Here is a 7,276-nt window from a genome sequence, read left to right on the forward strand (position 1 = left end):
ATCTTGTGAAGGTCAGAAAATAATGATACCCGCCACGAGCATCAAAAGTCATTGGACCGCATACATCGGTATGTATTATTTCCAATAAGTCACTAGCTCGTTCCATTGTTTCGGAGAACGGAGTTTTAGTCATCTTGCCCAAAAGGCACGGTTCGCAAGCATCAAATGATTCATAACCAAGAGATTCCAAAAATCCATCTTAATGGAGTTTCTTTATGCGCTTTACACCGATATGACCCAAACGGCAGTGCCAAAAATAAGTTGCACTATCATTATCAACTTTGCATCTTTTGGCATCAATATTATGAATATGCGTATCTCTACGACCGAGATCCAACAAACTATTTTCATTGGGTGTATGACCATTGAAGGTTTTATTCATGTAAACAGAACAACAATTATTCTCTGATTTTAAATGAATAACCATATTGCAACAAACATGATCAAATCATATTCATGCTCAACGCAAACGCCAAATAACATTTATTTAGGTTTAACACTAATCCCGAAAGTATAGGGAGTGTGCGATGATGATCATATCAATCTTGGAACCACTTCCAACATACATCGTCACTTCACCCTCAACTAGTCTCTGTTTATTATGTATCTCCTGTTTCGAGTTACTAATTTTTAGTAACCGAACCAGTATCAAATACTCAGGGGCTACTATAAACACTAGTAAGGTACACATCAATAACATGTATATCAAATATACCCTTGTTCACTCTGCCATCCTTCTTATCCACCAAATATTCAGGGTATTTCCGTTTCCAGTGACCATTTCCTTTGCAGTATAATCACTCAGTTTCAAGCTTTGGTCCAGCTTTGGGCTTCTTCGCGGGAGTGACAACTTGCTTGCCATTCTTCTTGAAGTTCCCTTTCTTTCCCTTTGCCCTTTTCTTGAAACTAGTGGTCTTGTCAAACATCAACACTTGATGCTCTTTCTTGATTTCTACCTTCGTCGATTTCAACATCACGAAGAGCTCGGGAATCATTTTCGTCATCCCTTGCATTATAGTTCATCACGAAGTTCTACTAACTTGGTGGTGGTGACTAGAGAATTCTGTCAATCACTATCTTATCTGGAAGATTAACTCCCACTTGATTCAAGCGATTGTAGTACCCAGACAATCTGAGCACATGCTCACTAGTTGAGCGATTCTCCTCCATCTTTTAGCTATAGAACTTGTTGGAGACTTCATATCTCTCAACTCGGGTATTTGCTTGAAATATTAACTTCAACTCCTGGAACATCTCATATGGTCCATGACGTTCAAAACATTTTTGAAGTCCCGATTCTAAGCCATAAAGCATGGTGCACAAAACTATCAAGTAGTCATCATATTGAGCTAGCCAAACGTTCATAACGTCTGCATCTGCTCCTGCAATAGGTCTGTCACCTAGCGGTGCATTAAGGACATAATTCTTCTGTGCAGCAATGAGGATAAACATCAGGTCACGGATCCAATCCGCATCATTGCTACTAACATCTTTCAACACAATTTTCTCTAGGAACATATGAAAGCAACAATGCAAGCTATTGATCTACAACATAATTTGCAAAATACTACCAGGACCAGCTTCATGATAAATTTAAGTTCAATTAATCATATTACTAAAGAACTCCCACTTAGAACGACATCTCTCTAATCGTCTAAGTGATTACGTGATCCATATCAACTACACCATGTTCGATCATCACGTGAGATGGAGTAGTTTCAACGGTGAACATCAATATGTTGATCATATCTACTATATGATTCACGCTCGACCTTTCGGTCTCCGTGTTCCGAGGCCATATCTGTTATATGCTAGGCTCGTCAAGTTTAACCTGAGTATTCCGCGTGCGCAACTGTTTTGCACCCGTTGTATTTGAACGTAGAGCCTATCACACCCGATCATCACGTGGTGTCTCAGCACGAAGAACTTTCGCAACGGTGCATACTCAGAGAGAACACTTCTTGATAATTAGTGAGAGATCATCTTATAATGCTACCGTCAAACAAAACAGAATAAGATGTATAACAGATAACATCATATGCAATCAAAATATGACATGATATGGCCGTGATCATCTTGCGCCTTTGATCTCCATCTCCAAAGTACTGTCATGATCTCTATCGTTACCGGCACGACACCATGATCTTCATCATCTTGATCTATATCAATGTGTTGTCACATGGTCGTCTCACCAACTATTGCTCTTGCAACTATTGCTATCGCATAACGATAAAGTAAAGAAATTATTTGGCACTTGCATCTTATGCAACAAAGAGACAACCATAGGGCTTGTGCCAGTTGCCGATAACTTCAACAAAACATGATCATCTCCTACAACAACTTATATCTCATCACGTCTTGACCATATCACATCACAACATGCCCTGCAAAAACAAGTTAGACGTCCTCTACTTTGTTGTTGCAAATTTTACATGGCTGCTACGGGCTGAGCAAGAACCGATCTTACCTACGCATCAAAACCACAACGATAGTTCGTCAAGTTAGTGCTGTTTTAACCTTCGCAAGGACCGGGCGTAGCCACACTTGGTTCAACAAAAGTTGGAGAAACAGACGCCCGCTAGTCACCTGTGTGCAAAGCACGGCGGTAAAACCAGTCTCGCGTAAGCCTACGCGTAATGTCGGTCCGGGCCGCTTCATCCAACAATACCGCTGAACCAAAGTATGACATGCTGGTAAGCAGTATGACTTGTATCGCCCACAACTCATTTGTTTTCTACTCGTGCATATAACATCAACGCATAAAACCTAGGCTCTGATACCACTGTTGGGGAATGCAGTAATTTCAAAAAAAATCCTACGTACACGCAAGATCATGGTGATGCATAGCAACGAGAGGGGAGAGTGATGTCCACGTACCCTCGTAGACCGTAAGCGGAAGCGTTATGACAACGCGGTTGATGTAGTCGTACGTCTTCACGATCCGACCGATCCAAGCACCGAACGTACGACACCTCCGAGTTCAGCACACGTTCAGCTCGATGACGATCCCCGGACTCCGATCCAGCAGGGTGTCGGGGATGAGTTCCTTCAGCACGACAGCGTGGTGACGATGATGATGTTCTACCGACGCAGGGCTTCGCCTAAGCACCGGAACGATATGACCGAGGTGGAATATGGTGGAGGGGGGCACGCACACGGCTAAGGAACGATCACGAAGATCAACTTGTGTGTCATGGGGTGTCCCCCTGCCCCCGTATATAAAGGAGCAAGGGAGGAGGAGGCCGGCCCTAGGAGGGGGCGCACTAAGTGTGGAGTCCTACTAGGACTCCCTAGTCCTAGTAGGATTCCACCTCCCATATGGAATAGGAAAAGAGGAAGGGAAAAGGAGAAGGAAGGAAGGGGGCGCCCCCCTTCCCTAGTCCAATTCGGACCAGACCAAGGGGAGGGGTGCGGCCACCGTTGAGGCCCTTTTCCTTCTTCCCCGTATGGCCCAATAAGGCCCAATACGTATTCCCGTAACTCTCCGGTACTCCAAAAAATACCCGAATCACTCGGAACCTTTCCGAACTCCGAATATAGTCATCCAATATATCGATCTTTACGTCTCGACCATTTCAAGACTCCTCGTCATGTCCCCGATCTCATCCGGGACTCCGAACTCCTTCGGTACATCAGAACTCATAAACTCATAATATAACTGTCATCGAAACCTTAAGCGTGCGGACCCTACGGGTTCGAGAACTATGTAGACATGACCGAGACACGCTTCTGGTCAATAACCAATAGCGAAACCTGGATGCTCATATTGGCTCCTACATATTCTACGAAGATCTTTATCGGTCAAACCGCACAACAACATACGTTGTTCCCTTTGTCATCGGTATGTTACTTGCCCGACATTCGATCGTCGGTATCCAATACCTAGTTCAATCTCGTTACCGGCAAGTCTCTTTACTCGTTACGTAATGCATCATTCCGTAACTAACTCATTAGCCACATTGCTTGCAAGGCTTATAGTGATGTGCATTACCGAGAGGGCGCAGAGATACCTCTCTGACAATCGGAGTGACAAATCCTAATCTCGAAATACGCCAACCCAACATGTACCTTCGGAGACACCTGTAGAGCTCCTTTATAATCACCCAGTTACGTTGTGATGTTTGGTAGCACACAAAGTGTTCCTCCGGTAAACGGGAGTTGCATAATCTCATAGTCATAGGAACATGTATAAGTCATGAAGAAAGCAATAGCAACAAACTAAACGATCAAGTGCTAAGCTAACGGAATGGGTCAAGTCAATCACATCATTCTCCTAATGATGTGATCATGTTAATCAAATGACAACTCTATTGTCCATGGCTAGGAAACTTAACCATCTTTGATTCAACGAGCTAGTCAAGTAGAGGCATACTAGTGACACTATGTTTGTCTATTTATTCACACATGTATTATGTTTCCGGTTAATACAATTCTAGCATGAATAATAAACATTTATCATGATATAAGAAAATAAATAATAACTTTATTATTGCCTCTAGGGTATATTTCCTTCAAATCGCTGCCACAATCCTCACCGACACCTCCTACCGATCTAGGATTAGCGCGGTGCTCACGGGAAGTTCCACCACCGCCGCCATCCACTCTCTGCCATCACCAGCCACCGTCACCATGGCCGGCACCGGGAGTTCCTCGCAAGGCAAGGCAGAAGGTAGGTTTACCGGGAGTCTCTAGCCTACCCGATCCAAAGTATCTAACAATCGGGTCGTCCTATCGAACGCGTATATGAAGGGTATGAAGGGTCCAGTTGTAGATGCTCTTCGGTTCCATTGGGTTGCCCCGCCTTGGCGTGTCCGTGTCATAATATGTGTGCGGCTTGCGTGCAACATGAGTCTAGTACGTAGAGTATTAGTTGTAGCCGTGTAGGCTTCCTAATTGAGTCTGGCTGCTAGTAATTATCATCAAGATTGCCGTGTTTTGTTCAAAAAAAATAAATCAATCAAGATTGCCGTGTGGACGTGTGGTTAATAGTTTGGGCAAGATTCGTCGAGTTGAAGGAAAAGTAGGAATAGGAGTCCTAGGATAGATCGGATGCGATCCGAGTTGTAAAAGTCTAGCCTGGTATGCGTGTATATATATATATGTGCCGTGGCAGACATTGAGAAGAGAAGAAAACAGAAGGTACGAGATATATATACCCTTTGTTAAAAGTGTGTTCGTGGTGTGTTTTCTGTGACCGATCCGTGGGCGAGATCAAAGTCAAACATCACCTAGACAACATCCAACTTGGCTGATCGGTGATGGCCGGCGAGGACGAGGAGTGGAGCGAGGACGAGGAGTTGAACGAGGAGGACCAGAAGGCTATGGCGGCCTGGGATGAGATGGTGGATCAGTTTCGGGCTCGGCAGAGGGCCAGGCTTGGCGGCGGTAAACCCATGAAACGGCTGCAACACGAGGACGTCATCTACATCCTGTCGCTGGAGAAGGACGGCAATGACTACGTCACCGGCCGCGGCCACCGGTACACGGCCGAGGAGATGAAGAGTAGGGTGGACATGGACATCAAGGGCGACGACGAGATCGATGAGCGGCAGGCCAGGGTGATGCGGCAGCTGAGTGAGAAGGGCTACGTCCAGGACGACGACTACTACGTGGGCGACGACGACGACTACTTAGACGAGGCCAAGAAGTTGAAGGACATACAGTGGGAGAGACTCATGGCGCCCGTCTTGAGTCGCCGTCTTGCTCGCATGGGAGTCACCGCCGAAAACGACGACAACGAGGAGGACTACTACTCGGAGGACTACTTGGAGCTGGGAGATGAGGTGGGCGAGAATCCAGATGACAATCAGATACCAGCAGAATAGGGTTGATTCAGTTTGCAAAATAGTTTTTTTTTTACCGGTTCCGGTAGCTACCGGTGAGGAATCCACCATCCATGCATGTTGTCAAGATTGGTACCGTGTGATACGCTGTAACATGTATACTCTTATTGGTGTACAGCTTTTTAAAGGGAGACCGTGGGTGTGCAGTGCTACATTTGCTCTAAAGTACTCTCTCTTTCCCCAATGGCAAAGACTAGTAAAAATTTGGATGATAGATACCTTGTGAATCAGAAGTCCGTTTTTGTATTGGTGGCTCATGTTGTCCAGGTGCTCCATCTGTTTCCTTTTGATCGCCATTATAAAGTTACTTGCCCCGTCGCCGAGGGCTGCCTCCGCGCGCTCTTCTTCTTCACCTTATTCTTCTTCTTCTTCTTCTTTGGAGCCAGAATCTTCCTCTGCCTCCTCATCCTCATCACCACCACCATCATCGTCGTTGTTGTCGTCGCCATCGTCATTTTCTTCCGAGTTCGAGTCCGAGTCCGAGTTCGAGCCCGATTCCGAGTCCGGGTGCAAGCATGAGTAGTATATTTCCAAGCATAAGTTGGAGTCAGCTAGTTTCGTAGCCAGGAAGTATATATGGCACACCTGAGATTTGCCTGATGTCTTTCGCCTCGTATCCTGATCCACTCGTTGATCTCATCCACGTTGTCGGGGTTGTTGGCCAGGCAGTCGTCGCCGGCCTCGAGCTCGAGGTATGCCTCCTCGCCCAGCCCCTTGACGATCCGAGCCTGACGTAAAAGCACGCCCCCTTTTACGTTCAGCACGTGTCCTAGTAGTAGTGTTCCTATTACACTGATGTATTAGACGTGTATGTCTAGTCCGACCAGAGACTCTTTTTTGAGACATAGTCCGACTAGAGACTGGAAGTTCGGCGGCGCCAAACGCATGATCCGGTTGACGGACCGGGACGTCGGCTTCATCATGTCGTGGGGGACGGGCTACCTCGGTGAAGGCCTCAGCATCGACTGGTATGAATGGCACGCTCAGGAGCTGGTGGAGGAAAAGGAGCGGCCGCAGCACGAGAAGATGGTGAACCTGATCGGCGGCGACGACGACGACGTGGAGGAGCGGCAGGCCCGGGCCATGCGGGAGCTGTGCGAGAGGGGATACGCCGAGGCCGAAGACACCTACCTGGTAGACGACGACGAGTACGTAGACGAGTCCAACGAGTGGGGCAGAATACAGTGGGAGAGACTCGAGGCAGCCAGCGCGAGTCGTCGCCTTGCTCGCATGAAAGTCGCCGCCGAGGAGTCGGAGGAGGAGCAGGTGGACGGCGACGACCACTACTACTCGGAGTCGGAGTCGGAGGAGGAGCTGGGCGACACTGGACTTGCTGAAGGGCAGTAATCTGCGCCGGCGCGCCGGCCCAACTTTGGGCCGGTCGACCACTCACCGTCAGATTGGCCCGCGTGTGACCGTCAGATTAAGCCAAC

Source organism: Triticum dicoccoides, chromosome 6B (assembly GCF_002162155.2).
Source record: "Triticum dicoccoides isolate Atlit2015 ecotype Zavitan chromosome 6B, WEW_v2.0, whole genome shotgun sequence".
Lineage (NCBI taxonomy): Eukaryota > Viridiplantae > Streptophyta > Magnoliopsida > Poales > Poaceae > Triticum > Triticum dicoccoides.